The sequence below is a fragment of the Lepus europaeus genome, chromosome 2, assembly GCF_033115175.1.
Source record: "Lepus europaeus isolate LE1 chromosome 2, mLepTim1.pri, whole genome shotgun sequence".
NCBI classification, from domain to species: domain Eukaryota; kingdom Metazoa; phylum Chordata; class Mammalia; order Lagomorpha; family Leporidae; genus Lepus; species Lepus europaeus.
In genome coordinates this window covers 114,779,689-114,798,013 of record NC_084828.1, presented here as the reverse complement: position 1 = coordinate 114,798,013, position 18,325 = coordinate 114,779,689, and positions in this window count along the sequence as shown.

Below are 18,325 nucleotides of genomic sequence, written 5' to 3'. Positions count from 1 at the left end.
TAAGGTATGCAAATCAAGAGTGATGTATTTACTAAATGTATGTCACTGACTTGTATCACCTTCCAACTCCCACACCCCTACACTTGTTTTAACTTATACAAATTCGTGTTGGTATTTCTTATTTAGGCGACCCTGCAGGTGGACACATGCGAGAAAAGCCTTAACTTTCTGCTCAAGAGAACAAAAATGCATTGTATGATATCCACAGAACTCTGAAGCACTTGTGAGCCAGCAGTCAATGTGCTCTAGAGGATATATTTATGTCTTCTTAGAAAAATTAAGAAAAAAAACATGAACAAACTTTTTAATGTTTGAATTTTCAGTGGAGTTACATTTTTAATATCTTATAAGTCATAACTTTTGCTTTTAAATCACTTATGGGCTCACTATGGAGTAATCAGAAGGTATGTATTTGTAGGTAATTCTGCTTTTTTGTTTTTAGCCATATTCAAATTTAAAACCAACCTGTGAAAACTGACATTTGTGGGGTTCTACCTTGACAATTTACATGGAAAAGTTTGTTATTGGTAAAGTAAATATATGAAATAAATGTTATTATCCACGTTTTCAAATGAGAAAACTATATAAAAGTCAGAAACTTGTATATCCTACTAGTAGTAGCTATTGAGTCAGAATTTTAACCTACATTTGTCTGATGTCATTATACATTGTCTGATTCAAGATAATAACTATTTTGGTCTTTTTAAAATTATCTTTTCTGTGAAAGTTGCTACCTAGGAAGTATTGATAGAATATTACAATTCAGAATCAAAATGATTTATGGTGTACCTAGAATATATTTTATATATAACTTAGTTACACAAACATTACAGAATGCATCACTCTATCTAAAATGAGGAAAATGAGTTTTAAAGGGCCTACGGTGACAATTCTGCAATGGTTTATAAAATGGTGGCACTTTGGTTTAAAATGTAGTGATTCTGGTGGCCCACATGAAAACTCATGATTTAGTATAGGTGGTTTTTTTGCATGCAAACATCAAAATGATTTTCTCCAACATACATCCAGTACATCCACTGCATTGCTTTCTGTGCTTGCATGAGGACCTTGTTATAAAGCCTTGTAACTGCTGAGTGATATGTTTTGATGTTAATGAACTCAGCAGAGCTCCCCTCATGCTCCTAATACCCATTTACTACTATGTAAACGATTCCAAATATACCCATGTTTTGTTTTCATCTTGAAAAATGAAGCATAACCAAATAATAAATTCACAAGCATAGTTTTATTTTTAACTCCTGTTTAAACTGGCTCACTAGCAACATCAACCAATACACAACCTGGCAATTCTACTTCTGCTCAGTGTTTGATTTCAGTCAACCACCTTCAGCTACTGTCCCTTTAATTCCTTTTCACTCACGATTTCTCAGCTATGCCACATAGTTTATTGCATTATTTCTGTGTGTCCTTAAAGCATTTCTTCTTCCTGTCTTTCTTCAGAGTCTCTTCCTTTGTGGCTCAGCAAACAGCAGCTGCTTTGCTTCTGAGGTGTCATCATTTTCTCACACACATCCAGCGAGAGGATGTAGGTCACCTACAGTGAGCTTGGTTCGGGGTCAGTAGGCAAGCGCTACTCCATTGCCTCACAGCCTTGATGGTTAATGATCCTGCTGCTCAACATTGAGTATGCCTTATAAGCAACACTGATGAATCACAAGGCACTTGACACTGCATTAACACTGCTTGGATTTTGCAACCATATATGCTCAAGTTTGGGCAGGGCAGCCATTACAGTCTTGGCTCTGGGATCACTTTCAGTTAGCCAGTCATGGTGGCTTTTTGCTTTTAAGGTTTCATTATAACTCAGTTCCCACCCAGCTGGCTGTTTTCTCAATAGCTGCACTCAAGAGTAGTGGAGTCAATGCACTGCATTAATCTTATTTAGAGTGAGTCTTCCTTAGGCTTATCAATGCCACACAAGTGCCTTGATATTTTCTTTTATTAATACATTCATTTTATACAAGAACAATATATCCTCTGAAAAATTAGGAGTGATAAGGAAGATTATTTCAATATTTTACATATCATCAATATGGAAAAGATCATTCTGTGTTCTGTTTATTGTTTTAAAAAATCTATGCACCTATACTTACACAGTTTATCAGCAATTAAATGGCTTTTAATAGCCTTTCTTGTTTTTTTAATGATACTAATTTTCCATTATTATTTTAATGACTGACAAACTATTATATAGGTATTGTATAAACTTATTGCACTTTTTGTTACTTTTATAATGGTAATAATGTTAAGCTATAAAAATTATTTGCAAACACTTTTTGAAGTTCTGTAAATACAATAATTCACTTAAAAGTATTTATCACTTTAACGTGTTATCTTATCCCAGTTTACAGTTGAAGAAATTTAATTACAAAGAGGCTAAGTAATTTTCCTTCCATCATAATACTTTTAATATTTTCCAATATTCATGTTAACACCAACTACAATGCATATTTTACTATGGATATGCACATTTTGCTTGTTTGATTAATTTATTTCCTTGGTATGTGAGAAGTTGATTTTCAACTTCTTGAAATCCTTTACAGGCTATTGAATAGAAATGTTTCCAACAGTTCTGGCAAAAATGGTACACATGTTAATCAGAATGAATCTAAACAATCCCTGAAGCAAAGGACTAGACAATCATCCTCAATTACATGTTACGTGTTTGAAGGTGTATTTCTCAGCAGACATTGGAAGTGGGCCCAGATGTGCCAGTTATAAAATTCTGTGAGGATCTGGTGGCAGCTATGAGGAAAGTGACTCAGGCAGTGTCATCAATAAGGAATAGCACATAGGTCTTCTGAAGTTAAGGGATAGGAAGTAATGGGAGCTGCTGGTTTTTATATGCAGATATACATGTAGTTCAAGTGAAGGAGTTGTGGAAAGAGATTTATGGGCACCAACCTAGAACACTAGCTCCTAAAATGTAAATAGAGGGGACAGTGCTATGGGCACTGGTTCTAGTCCTGGTTGCTCTTCTTCTGATCCAGCTCTCTGCTATGGCCTGGGATAGCAGCAGAAGATGGCCCATGTCTTCGGGCCCCTGCACCCATGTGGGAGACCTGGAAGAAGCTCCTGGTTCCTGGCTTCGGATCCGTGCAGCTCTGGCTGTTGTGGCCAATTTGGGAGTGAACCATCAGGATGGAAGACCTCTCTCTCTCTGCCTCTTCTCTCTCTGTGTAACTCTGACTCTCAAGTAAAATAAATAACTCTTTAAAAAATAAAAATAAATAAAATAAAATGTAAGTAGAAATCAACAGCATGTCATTGTTGGTATGTTGAACAATGTACCAACCAGATTTTCATAGAAGTGGTGGAGTCAGAAGAATCAGAATATGGAAGCAAACTCTGAAACTGGATCACAAAGAGTTTGAAAAGAGAAATTACTTTTTTTTCTTAACGTAAGAAAAAAGATAGGGAAAAGATGCAAGCTCTTTTATTATAATCTAATTTGTTAAAGTGACTTAAACATACTCTTGCCAAGTACTTCAATGACCATGAGTTATGCTTTTGCAAAAATTGTGCATTAACATGTCAATCAGAGTGCTGTTTTAAAAATCCAGATTCCAAGGCCACAATCCTTGGCTTGGACCTCAGCAGATATTGGGGGTAGATTTTTAATTTGGACTCATCCATGAACCTGATTGGGAGAAGTTTAGACACCACAGCAAAGAGACAAATTCCTGAAGCCTTGCTCCTGAGGAAATGGTTGTTCCACTGTGTGTACGTTTTATCTGTTTTCTTTCTTTTACTCATGTATAATTATATTTTTAAGCTAATTTAGAAATGAGGCATATAGATCCTTGAAGTTTCTTTCATTTAGCCCATTTTAAGTTTTTGTGTTTCCATAGGCGAAGTTGGGTATGGGCCCAAGGACTTGGACCATCTTCTACTGCCTTCCCAGGCCACAGCAGAGAGCTGAATTGGAAGTGGAACAGTGGGGTCTCCAACTGGCACCCACATGGGATGCTGGTGCTTCAGGCCAGAGTGTTAACCCGCTGTGCCACAGCGTGGCCCCAGCACATTTATCTTTTATATGGATGTATTACAATTTATCTAATCTCCTGTTTTGGAAAGCCAATTTTTCCAATAAATAACTATATACATGGGCATTATAATTATAACATTTTTTGAATATTTCTTACTTTTTATTGGGAAATTACATAAAAAAAAGAGTTGTCCAAAAGTATATAGAGATTTTTGATTAGAAGTGTATCACCTGGGGCCAGCGCTGTGGCCTAAAGTGTAAAGCCATCACCTGCAGTGCCAGAATACTATATGGGTGCCTGTCCAGGTCCCAGCTGCTCCATCTCTGATCCATCTCTCGGCTATGGCTTGGGAAAGCAGTAGAATATGGCCCAAGTCCTTGGGCCCCTGCACTGGTGTGAGAGAACTGGAGGAAGCTCCTGGCTCCTGGCTTCAGATAAGAGCAGCTCCAGCCATGGTGGCCATTTGAGGAACAAACCAGCAGATGGAAGTCCTCTCTCTCTATCTACCTGCCTCTCTGTAACTCTGCCTTTCAAATAAATTAATCTTTAAATAAAAAATGTATCACCAACTACCTCTACAACATATTAGCAATTTACATTCTCACCAACAATCTAGAAAAATAAGAACATCCTTTCCTCTGAAAATACAGTATTATGTATTTTTTCATTTTTCCATTTCATTTAAAAATATGACTACTTGTGTTTAATTCATTTGCATGTCATTGTGATGAACCATTGTGTTAATTTTCTGAAATATAAATTGTTTTATGATGTATTATCAAGTTTATATAAAACTTTCAAGTTAATGGCAAGAACAAAAAGTCTTACCTTGATTTATGACATGTTACTATTTGGACCCTTTTTCTTTATCATCTTTATACACACACATGCACACACATACACACACACTCATATACACACAATTATTGCTATTTTTTATTGGTTTGGTTTCAGGACCCTTAAGAATACCAAAACCTGCAGATATTATAAAAATCTCTTAAATAAATAAGTTGACATGTGAACATTCTCCTGCACATTTTAGGCCATGTTGAGATTACTTATAATACATAGTGCAATGTGAATGTTATGTAGATAGCCTTCATACTGCATTGTATTATGCCGACAGGGAAAAATGTCTGTACCCATGCAGTACAGATGCAGTTGGTTTTTTTTTTTTTTTTTTTTTTTTTTGATCTGTGGTTGGTCAAATCAGCAGATTCAGAACCTGCAGATATGGAGGGATGACTAGTTTTATATATCTTTGTCTATATTTATATTTATCTCCATACATATATATCTTCATGTGATATTATTTTATATCTTTATATGCACTTGGAAATTACTTGCCTGAATATTTCAGTGTTACTTGTACTATCATGTTCTATCCCTAAACCCTCCATTAATATCTGTGGAAATCTACCTGCTATCCACTTGTAAATACAGTGAATCAATTTAACCAGTAGTATGGTAATCATACAAAATTAAATAGCTCTGTTACTGAAGGAAATATTTAACATCGAGATGACAACACATAAATGTAAAGGAAATTGATGTGGGAAACAAATATTTCGCAGACTTTGATGAAATATTGATTCAAGCAAAAATTGACAATTGTTGTTAAAGGTATTAGATGTGGTGTATGCTTGATATGGACCTGGATATTTAATGTTGCTGATAAACCATGCAGTTTACATTCAAATTTTCAAAACTCAAACCAAGAGTCAATTATGGTGTTGTGAGCTTTCCTTTTTTCCCTGTATTTTTATGTATTTGTTTTTATTTATTTGAAAGAGAGAGATCATGAGAGTCAGGGACAGGCAATTAGATGTAGATCCTCCACCCACTGGTTTACTCCCTGCTGCCTGCAAAATCCATAGCTGGGCCAGACTAAAATCAGGAGCTCAGAACTTAGTAAAGACATCCCATGAAGGGGGTAGGGACTTCAGTACTTAAGCCATCACCTTCTACCTCTCAAGGTGCACATTTGCAAGAAGCCAGAATTGGGAGTGGAAATGGTACTCAGATCATGACCCCCAAACCAAGGTCCTGTGATAAGCGATATGGTCATCCCAAATGCATCATAATCACTACATTACATGCCTGTCCTGAGGTGAAAATTCTAGAGTGAAAGTAGCACGTTGCAGAATGTTAGGATAAATATGATCCCCTTGTGGTACATACATACACCCACACACCCACCCACACACACACACATACACACACACAACTGGAAGTCTATGCCTTAAGTGAGCATATCAAATATCTTCGAAATATTTCTTTCTGTTTTCAAATTTTTGTAATGCAAATGCACTGTTCCTGAAGTTATTATGCATATGAATAGAAAGTTACATTTCAATGAAGGATAGTAAAACATTTCACTCAGCACTTCATGCTCAAAATGATTTCTCAAGTGTGAGTGTTTTGGGTAGCCTGCCACAGGCTCTCAACTCTAGTTTCCTACCATTTCAGATCTTGGAAGCAGAAGGAATGGCTCAATTAATTGAGTTCCTGACATTCACATGGCAGACCCCAATTGTGCTTGCTACTTCTAGCTTTAGCCTCTTCCCAACTCCTTTGAATCAGTAGATGGGAGCTCATAGTCTCTCTCTCTCTCTCTCTCTCTCTCTCTCTCTCTCTCTTCCCTTCCTTCTTCTCTCCCTATTAAATAAATAAAAATATTGAGCAGGAGATTTTTTTACCCAAAATTATGAGGCAGCTTTTTCTTTAATGATTTAAAGAATCAGGAAGAGACAAATTTGCCCAACTCACATTACAGAGATGATATAACCTTCACAGGAAAAATAACTCAAGGACAATGAAAAGAAGGAAGACTCTGGAGCTCAAATATTCTAAGATGGGGCAAGGCAAGAAAGTGAAAATCAAATACAAATTAAAGAAAAGACAGTGCTTTTAGGATTCACCATACAGACCACAAGTGCTGAAGAGACAGACCCAAAATAAAGACTTCTAGGAAGATATTTGTGGTGAGGTGTAACGCTCTCCTGAGAATCCTTAAATCTGTTAGTAGATGTTAATGTTTTTCAATGATTCTGGAGCAGTCATGTGTTTCTGTTTTTTTTTTTTTTCCTCTCCCTTCTATGTGTGTGTGCGCATGTGTGTGCGTGCATGTGTGTGCTTGTGTGTATGTGCATGTGTGTGTGGGGGCATGTTTTGGAGGGACACAGGCTGCATAAAAATGCAGAGCAGGGCTTAAGGAAGGGGGAAAAGGTCAGTTTTATTTATATTGAATAAAGCGGTTGTGCTGTTAGTGAGGTAGGGCATTGGGGCCCTTGGCATTCTTTCTCCATCACTATGATTTGAAAAATTTCCTTATTTACACATAAAATGTGTAAGTAAAAATATGTTTCTCCTAAAATAAGCTTGATCATCATAAGAGCACCATTTGGAGTTACGCAATGGCTTCCAAACTAAGAGTAAAGAAAGTACTGGTAGGTTCTCACCTTTAAGATCTCTACAGTCTGGCTCTTTATTCAGAGACTTTTGGCCTCTAACCAATATTTATCTTCTATATCTTGTTTCTTTATCTGCTTTGCAATAATTCCAAATATTTGTCTATCCACTGTGCCTAAGAACTGTTATTTTATTCACTTCAGAATGATTTTTCAAATGCCAAAATTTCAATCTATTGTGGGGGGAGTAGAGAGAGAGAGTCAAGATCCACAGTGCAGAAATTGTGAACTGTTGAAATTCACCTCTGCTTTGGAGCTCGATTAGCAAAGTACTGCCAAATAGCCTGACATTTAGCTAAGCATTGGATTGCTGGTGTGTTACAGCAGTTACTAAATATAATCAGTCCAATAATAATTAATCTTGCTGTCTTAGTACAATCTGTATCTTAACAATGTTTTTCAGTCTGTTCATATTTGGTGATTATAATCACAGCATGATTTGATCATGCAAGGGAGGTTTTTTTCTGGAAGGTATTCCTAAATACAAAGACCTTAACTTTGCTAGCCATGAGAAAACATCATGATATCAGCCTGACTCCAAGCAATGATTTCACATCTGACATCCTCCTTCAACCCATCAGAGGATACTTTATAACTTTGTCTCCATCATCACTCTCCTGAGAAAAGTCATACTTTTGGCTCTGTTTAATTATCAACATGACACAAAACAAACCATTCACTATTACAAACTCCAAGAAACAGTTCTTAAAAAGGCAACCTTTCCATAGGCCTTACAAAATATTCTTCTACAAATAGATGTACATAACTAATTTTTTTACAGAAATTATCAGAACCAGAGCAGTATGAGCATTTGTAAATCTACATTAGTGGACACAGAAAACATTCTAAGAGATCTGTGATATGGTGGTTAATTTTATTTGTGAATTTGGCTGATTTAAGTGCTTCATTGTTTGCCAGGCCACAGCAGAGAGCTGGATTGGAAGATGCAACCAGGACTAGAACCAGCACCCATGGTGGAGGGGGGAGGTGATGCCAGCCCAGCAGGATTAACCTGCTGAGCCACAGTGACAGCCGAGTAGCTGTTAGAAATTGTGTTGCTTTCTTGATTTCTTGATTTCTTTCTTTCTTTCTTTCTTTCTTTCTTTCTTTCTTTCTTTCTTTCTTTCTTTCTTTCTTCTTCCTTCCTTCCTTCCTTCCTTCCTTCCTTTTTTTTTTTTTGACAGACAGAGTTAGAGAGAGAGAGACAGAGAGAAAGATCTTCCTTTTCCTTTGGCTCACCCCCCAAATGGCCGCTACTGCCCGCGCGCTGTGGCTGGTGCACCGCTCTGATCTGAAGCCAGGAGCCAAGTGCTTTCTCCTGGTCTCCCATGTGGGTACAGGGCCCAAGCACTTGGGCCATCCTCCACTGCCTCCCAGAGCAGAGAGCTGGACTGGAAGAGGAGACTAGACTGGAAGAGGAGACTAGAACTCGGGGTGCAGGCACTGCAGGCAGATGATTAGCCTAAGGAGCCGAGGCCCGGCCTCTTGATTTCTTTTTTCAGTTTATTCATGAGTGGTCTATAACAACACTGCTCATTTTTATACATTGACTTTAAATCCTACAACTTGCTGAATTTGCTTATTAGCTCTAGAATCATTATGTGGCGTCTTTGGAGTTTCCTACATATAAGAATCCTGTCAGGTACAAACAGTGATAATATGACTACTTCCTTTTTAGTTTGTATGCCCTTTATTTCTTTGTATTTTCTTAGTGCATTTTATTTAAGTTTGAAGAACTCCTTTAGCAATCCTTTTAACACAGGGCTGGTGATGATAGAATCTTTCAGCTTTTGTTTGGGAATGTTTTATCACTCTATGATATCTGCAGAATAGCTTTTGCAGATGCAGTATTCTTGACTGGTAATTTATTTTTTCTTTAGTACTGTGAAAGTCTCATCCCACTACCTCCTGGCCTGTGAGGATTCTGCTGACTATTCTGCAGTTAGGCAAATTGAGATACCATTATGTGTTATTTGATTCTTTTCTCTTGTAGTTTTGAGAATTCTCTTTAACCTTAGAGAGCTCAACTATAATACACCTGGGGGTAACCTTGGTTGAGTTGAATCTGACTGCAAACTTTTGCCATTCCTATGCCTGAACTGTTGTATCTTTCTGTAGAATTTGAAAGGTTTCTGTCATTATTTCTGAATATGCTTTCTACCCTTTTGAAATTCTCAGGTCTATATTGAATCCTAGAAATTAAAATATGTGTTCTTTTGGGCGATCTCATTTTTCCTATAAGCTTTCTTCATTCCTCCTTAGTCTTTTTACCCTCTAATTATTTACTTTATTTTTTCTTTAACTGTTTACTTTCATCTACTTAAATGATAAAGTGACAGAGAAGGAAAGAGGAAGGGAGAGGTAGATGGAGAGGGAGTGGGAGAAGGAGAAGGAGAGGGAGAAGGAGAGGGAGAGGGAGAGGGAGAGGGAGAGGGAGAGGGAGAGGGAGAGGGAGAGGAAGAGAGAGAGAGAGAGAGAGAGAGAGAGAGAAATGTCTTTTATCACCAGTTCCCTTCTCAAATGTCCACAATTGCGAGGGCTTCTCCAGGCTGAGGCCAGGAGCCTAGAACTCCATCCAGGTCTCCCACTTGGATGTCAAAGGCCCAAACATCTGAGCTATCATTTGTTGCATCCCAGGATACTTTAGCAGTAAGCTGGATCAGAAACAGTGTAGCCAAGACAGGAGCAGGAACCCTGATACTGCATGAGAACTTTCTAAGTAGTGACTTAGTCTGCTGTGCCACAATACCACCTCCTATTTGTGTATTTTCAAATAGACTTTGATCTCAATGAATCTTTCTTCTGTTTAACCTATTCTGCTATTGATGACTTCTAGCATCTTTTAGATTTGAACTAGTGAACTTTTCAATTGAATTATTTTTAATATTTAATTATTAATTAATATTTATTTAATTAATAATTAATTAATATTTAATTATTAATATTTAATAACATTTATCACTATAAAATCTTACTGTTAGAATATTTAATCATTTCTCTCTGTTCTTTTGAATTTTGTTACATTTTCTTAAAGTAGCCATCTTGAAATATTGATCGAGGAAGTTTCAATTCCTTAATGGTTGGTTTCTGGTATTTTAGTTTGTTATTTAGGTGAGATCAGGGCTCCTAGAAGTTCTTGATGCTTGTTAATGTATGCAATCATTTGTGCATTGAAAGATTGCTTTAGGTAATCTGGCTTCATTTGTGACTGCCTTAAATATTCTTTGAAAATTTTTTTATTTGTATAAGGTGAACAAATTTCACATATTTCATATATACAAATTTAGAAACACAGTGACACTTGCCACCCTACCCTCCCTTCTGTTGATTCTCCCACACACTCTGCTCCATTTTTCTTATTCCTTGTTTTTAAAAGATTTATTTATTTACTTGAAAGTCACTGTTACAGACAGAGAGAAGGAGAGGCAGAGAGAGAGAGAGAGAGAGAGAGAGAGAGAGAGAGAGAGAGGTCTTCCATCCAGTGTTCACTACCCAGATGGCCACAACAGCCAGAGCTGAGCTGATCCGAAGCCAGGAGCCAGGAGCTTCTTCCACATAGGTACAGGGGCCCAAGGATTTGGGGCAACTTCCACTGATTTCCCAGGAAATAACAAAGAGCTGGATTGCAAGTGGAGCAGCCTGGATGCGAACTGGTGCCCATATGGGATGCCGGCACTGCAGGCAGCAGCTTTACCTGCTACGCCACAGCACCAGCCCCCTAGTTTTCTTATTCTTTATTTTAGTTTTTACAATGACATACTTTCATTTTATTTTATAATCATAAACTTAACCCTCCACTAACTAGAGAATCTAACAAGTAGTAAGAAGAAAAAAGACGAAAAACAAAACAAAGGGAAAATCCTGTTCCTCAACAGTAGAGACAAGGGCTGTAAACAATAATCAAATCTCAAAATGTCAATTTTGTTCATATATATTATAGCTTTTGCACTCTATTAGTTACCATATATCAGGGAAATAAGTATAATGGTTATAAGTTGAATTCATTTTGTTCCATAATAAAGGATTTCACTATTTTTCATGGCTGATGAGTATTCCATAGTGTATATATATATATATATATATATATATACCACATTTTCTTTATTCAGTCATTGGTTTATGAGTAGCTTGGTTGATTCCTAAGCAGTCCGTTTATCTGTTTCTATGCATGCTTTTGTTATTTCAGAAATTGGTAGCTTACAATGTCAATGTTTGCCCTAGTTTTATTGTTGATATATTTTACTGATTCATTCAAAAAAAATCTGTAGTTGATATGCTGTCCAGTATGAAACAGAGAATTGCCTAAAAAGCTGTAGTCTGACCTCACGAGCCACTCATTGGGCCTGTCGTAAACTTAGACTTCTTGCCATGTGATCACAAATGCTGTAATACTAGATCACATCCAGAATCCACAGCTCAGCAGGACCTGTGCAGCCTGGGGAGGGAGAGGTGGGATAGAAGGAAAACTCAATCTGCTATATAGACTACTACTGAATGGGGCACTCTCTGATGTGCCCGTCAGTTACTGGTGATGTTATAGGGAGGATAAGACTATTCCACCAGGACTACAGAGCTCTGTCAGGCCGGTGAAGAATGTCAATTGGCTCTGCACTGGCCTGGGGACAGGAGCTATTTGGAGGTGCTGGATGCTGGGTTTTATCAGCCTGACAGTGAATCACAAAACATTCTGTGACTCCCTGCTGTCTGTTAAAGATCGTAAAATGGGTGATATAGGTAGTTCTCAGTTACTCAGACAGGTCACACCTGTGTCTTACATCACCAGGTCCTGTGCAGTCCTGGGTTTGCACAACCGGCCTGCAAAATGCAAGTCTAGAAATTCTGTCAAACTCCCTGAGCTCAGGGCAGAAATAATTAGAATGTGCTCAGTATTGAGCTTACCAGCACCGCACTGAGTCCCAAGACATGGTCCTGTGGCCACTTGTTATCTGTTTAAACTTAGAGAACGGTAACAAAGGCAGACCTCCAGCCTCCTAGACTGGCCTCATGCTGGTCAGGCCTAGGTTTCACTCTCATGGGTTCCTGCAAAGTCTTGGGGTATATGCTAAGTCCACCCAAGGCCAGCAGTGACAAAAGCCAAAATGAAGCTGCCTTGCCAGATTGCAGATGCCACACACGTCTAGACACTCAGTGTGTGAGAACTTGTTGGAAGCGTAGAAGCCTTTGGGCTTTTTCAGGTACTGGCTGCGGCTCAGGTAGGTCTGGCTTGGAGCTCCAAGGCATGCTTCTGAACTCACCCACCCAGCCTCTCCACAGATCAGTTTCACTTTTGTCAGCAGTTGGGGAAGAGGTAACAGAGTGTATGGAGCGTAAACAAGGTTGACCAAAGTGACTCCATCTTGAAATATGAAATGGAATAGCTCTTGTTAAGACAAATGACATCACTGATGGACTTATCAATTGAACAGACACAGAGCCAAGACACAGAGCCAAGAGTGACCTAAGAGAGATATCACATAACACAAAGACTCATTGATTTAAAAATAAGGAGACAATTTCACCCAAAATGGCCTCTAAAAGAAAAGCAAGGACTTTGGCTCTGTGTACCAGGGCCCTGCAGCAGTACAGTACCCACCTTTAACAACTGGTGTTTGCCACAAAGCAAACACCAAGTGTTTGTGCAAGTGACTGTGCAAGCCAGTTCAGAGAGACCACAACCACAATTAACTTGACATCTGCCTCCGTGGTGACTGGAGCATCCCAGACAATGGACTCTATTATTCTATTCTTTCCTCTCCTTCTCTCTTGATGTGAGTGATATGCATTACTGATTAACTTTGCATATTTGCTATGATTTAATTACTTGTATGCATTTGAAAACTACATCTGACACATGGAAAAACACAAATGTGTTTGGTCACCATCCAGGGAAAAAATATTTCCCAGGAATGCATGCTTATTCCTACAACCCAGAGGTCACCTGGCTGTAGTGGTTCCAAATACTTACTTCACAGATACAGACCTAGGAGGCTCAATTCAACTGAATTTTTTGCAGTGTGCCTGAAACTGGCATTCAGTTATCTCTCCTAAGCAAGAAATATTTCTCCACAATTCCCTCGTTGCAGCCAAAGGAGGGGTGATGCAGGCAACTCTTTCCTTTCTTCATCAATGTGACTTTTCTTATGATTATATCAAAACAATGCACTGTGGTCTTTCATCTGGCTTCTGTAGCTCTTGTGAAGATGACTTGGTATGCGTACAGCTTTTCACATTGGTGTCTCTGTGGAGAGGTGATAGCCAGAGAATTTTAATCAGCTACCATCTTAAATAAATCCAGGAATTGGAATGAGTATGCCTTTGCTGAAGGAATTCCAGCAGAATCCTGAGCCCCAAATGCAGGAACTAAGTATTTGAACCCTTATGGGTAGAATCATAGATCTACCATAGGAGGAAACAAGGTAAATTTGTGCTACAGGTCCTTAAGAGATTTAAATTTATATTTAGCATATTTTGTGGCATCTAAAAGCTAAGGAATGCTGTTAAAAACTAGTCCCTAGAGAATAAAATCTTGGAGATTTCATTCTTTGCAGAGAAAACAAAAACCCAAAATTGTTCTGAAGGGACAGTGTCATTACCCAGGTTACGAGTCCTATGTAGAGAAAACTATCTCTAAGAGAAACGGTTGCTAAAAATGGAATGGTACATTGGTTGAGAAGGTCAGTGACTGAAAACCATTAACACAGAAACTCAGAATCTGAATTCCAAGGGAGATGATTCGAAAATGTCAATATTAGAATATCAATACGTAATATGTAGAATAAATATTCCTAAAATTAGTAGAGAGACAATTGTAAAGAAATATATTCCTTAAAAGAAAAATTTAGTTTTATTAAAGACTCAAGCAAGTGTTCATGAAAAAGAAAAGTAGTGAAATTAAAATGAAATCTTAACTAATATAGAAAGCAATAATTTAATCACAAAGAGAATTTGTGGAATTTAAAATACATACAAACATTTTTAAACTAGAACTGAAAGATAGCTGCTAACATATAGAACAAGAGGGGAAATGGAATATTTGAAAATAATTAAACATATTAAAACCATAAATCAAAGTTATGACATACATCCCAGAGGTGTTTTGGGAGAAAATAACCAAACAAAAGAAATCATCCAAACAGAATTTTTCAGCGTTTATTAATTACATGGATTCTTATTTCAAAAATGGAAATATTCGAAGTCTACTATGAAAACCATAAGTGCAATTATTTATTCAAAAACAAAAAGTAATTAGATGACAGTAGGCTGCTCATCAGAAAAAATAATTCAAAATAATCGTGTATTCAAACTAGTTAGGTGGTGGTGGGCATTTAGATTAGCAGGGACGATGCTAGGTAAGATGCCCGTGTCCTTCCTTGGAATGCCTGAGCTTGATGCCTAGTTCCAACTCTTGACTTCAGCTTCCTGCTAAAGTGAAGGCAGCTGTGATGGCCCAGTGGTTCCTATCACCAATGTGGATGACCTGAGTTTCGTTCCTGACTCTTGGCTTCATCCTCAGCACAGCCCCAGCTATGGTAGGTATTTTAGAAGTAAGTCAGTGTATGGAAGGTCTCTCTGTCTCTTTTTCTGGGTCTGCCTCTCAAATAAATAAGTAGAAATAAATCTACTTAGGATGGTAGTCTAGATTTCTATTCCCAGAAAGATTTTCATTTAAGAATGAAAACTTGAAATTATTTTAATTGTTTTTTAAAAGATTTATTTATTTGTAAAGCTGAGAGAGAGAGAGAGAGAGAGGGAGAGAGAGAGAGAGAGAGAGAGAATATCTTTCATCCATTGTTTCACTCTCCAAATGCCCATAATAGCTGAGGCTAGGCTCCTCTGGAGCCTGGAAAACCATCCGGATATCCCATGTTGGTGAAAGGTATCCAGCTACTTAGATTATTGCCCACAGCCTGTCCAGGGGCATTGGCAAGAAGCTGAATCACAAACAAATGGAGGAGCCAGGTCTTGAACGGGCTTGAACTGTTAGCTTAACCAACTATATCACAACACCCACCCTACCAATTATGTTTCTTACATTTTATTTCCAGTACAAACACCTATTTTTAAGTCTGTAAATAATTCATTAGAGACTTTAATATCTACGATGCTGAAAGATAAAATATAGAGGAAAACAATTTGCTATTAAGAGATAGAAAACACAGAACTGACCAATCCTAAACTGACTGAGCAGATCTTAGCTGAAATAGGGAAAATAATACACCTTTAAATTGGGTAAATTTAAAAGTTGGGCCCAACACTGTGGCAAAGTAGGTTAAACTGCAGCCTTCAGTGCTGGCACCCCATGTGGGCATCAATTCCAATCCTGGCTGTTCCACTTCTGATCCAGCTCCCTGCTAATGTCCCTGGGAAAACATCAGATGATGGCCCAAATGCTTGGGTGCCTACACCAGTGTGGGAGATCCAGAAGAAGCTTCTGGCTTCATCTTGGCCCAGCCCTGGCCAGTGCAGCCATTTGAGGATATCTCTCTCTATCTCCCTCCATCCTTCCCTCTCTCTCACTCTCTCACTCTCTCTTTCTCTCTCTGTGTATGGGGGGCGGTGTTTGTGTCTCTCTCTAACTCTGCCTTTCAAATAAATAAATAAACCTTTAAAATTTAAAAAGTTATGGTATGTAAAGTTTCTGGGATCATCAATGATTTATTTCACTATTATCTCTTTTCTCAGATCAGGGTATTGAAGAACAATAAAATTAAATGTGCTCAAAATTGCATAATCAGTAGAGGAAAGACATGAAATTTAAAATCTGTGCTCTGTATATATTTTTTGTTTTGCTTACATAGGTATAATTTTTATACAAAATGAGATATATTTTGTATATAATTTCTGACAAGTTTGGAAATGGTAATATATCTGTGATATCATCACTACAATCAAGTATTAAACATATTTATTCATCACTTCCAAAAATTTCCTGGTGTTTCTCGTATTGTTTGCTTGTTTGCGAACACACAGCATGTGATCCCAACCTCTTAACATTTTATTTGCACAATGCTATGTTAAGTATAGCTACTATGCTGTACAACAGTTCTCTAGAATTTAATCTTCTGGTAGATAGAAACTTTGTAGGAGTTACATACATTGCTCTCCAAGCTGTAGACAACCAACATTCAGTTGTCTACCTTTATGAGTTTTGACAATTTTAGGCACCTCATATGTTATGATCTGACATGTCCCCAAAAATTCATAGTCCCCAAGACAATAGTGTTAGGAGGTGGTATTATGTTGGAAGTAGGGCCATTTGGGAGTGATTTAGGACATGAGGGCTCTGCCTCATGAAGAACTAATGCTATTATAAGAGCTCTGACAAAGTTTATCTCTTTTAATCCTCTACCTACTGCTATGTTTGAAGGTAACTTTCCTTCCCTCTGAAATACAAAGCTTTAAGATAGCATCTTGGAAACAGAAAACAGTCCTCACCAAATTTGAGCGCCTTAGTCTTGGGCTACCAAGCTACCAGCACTATGAAAAGTAAATTTGTATTCATTATACATCACTTAATCTGTGGTATTCTATTGTTGCCATGAAAATGGATTAAGTTATGTAAGTAGAATGCTGCAGTATTTGCCCCGCTATAAATGCTTTGGTTCATTTTGTTTTAAATAATGTGTGACCATGTTTTCACAAATAGCAGGGCTTTGTTTTTTGAGGTTAAATGATGTTCACTGCATGTTTATGTCACATTTTCTTTATTCATTCATAGGTTGATGGACATTTTGTTATATTTCATATCTTGGCTACTGTGAATAACAGAATAGTGAACATGAGGAAGCAAATATCTTTCTGAGATCCTGACTATAGGATAAATACCTGGATCAAATAGTATTTTTTTTTTTTTTGACAGGCAGAGTTAGACAGTGAGAGAGAGAGACAGAGAGAAAGGTCTTCCTTTCAGTTGGTTCACTCCCCAAATGGCTGATACAGCCGTTGCATTGGGCCAATCCGAAGCCAGAAGTCAGTATTTCCTCCTGGTTTCCCATGAGAGTGCAGGGCCCAAGCACTTGGGCCATCCTCCACTGCCTTCCAGAGCCACAGCAGAGAGCTGGACTGGAAGAGGAGCAACTGGGACAGAATCTGGTGCCCCAACCAAGACTAGAACCCAGACAGAGGATTAGCCAAGTGAGCCTTGGCACCAGCCTCAAATAATATTTCTAATTTAAATTTTTTGAGGAACTTGTATACTGTTTTCAATGTTGGTTCAACCATTTTGGATTCCCACCAATAGTAAAAAGGGTTCCAACATTCTCTCCAACACTGTCTTTTGTGTTTTTGATAATAGTCATCCTTATGAGTGTAAAGTGAGAGTTCATGGTGATTTTAATCTGCATTTTCTTGATAATTGAAGATTTTGTGCCCCTTTTCATTTATCTAGTGACCTTTTTCTGTCTTCTATGGAGAAATATATATTCCTGTCTTTGGTTGTCTTTTATATTGCTAGTGAGATGTAGATTTTTTCGTAAACTGTTTCTTCTTTAGAAGAGAAAGGTAATTACCTTTCTTTTTTTAACTTCTTTTTTTTTTTAGATTTTATTTTTATTTTATTTGAAAGATTTACAGAAGAGGTAGAGACAGAAAGGGAGGTCTTCTATCCGCTGGTTTACTCCCCAGATGGCCACAACGGCCAGAGCTGTGCTGATCGGAAGCCAGTGGCCAGGAGCTTCTTCTGGGTTTCCCACATGGGTGCAGGGGCCTTGCTTTCCCAGGCCATACCTAGAGAGAGACATTGTGACTATCCTATTGTTTTTTTTAATTAATTTATTTATTTGAAAGTCAGAATTACAAAGACAGAAATGGAGAAGCAGAAAGAGAGAGAGAAAGAGAGGGAGAGAG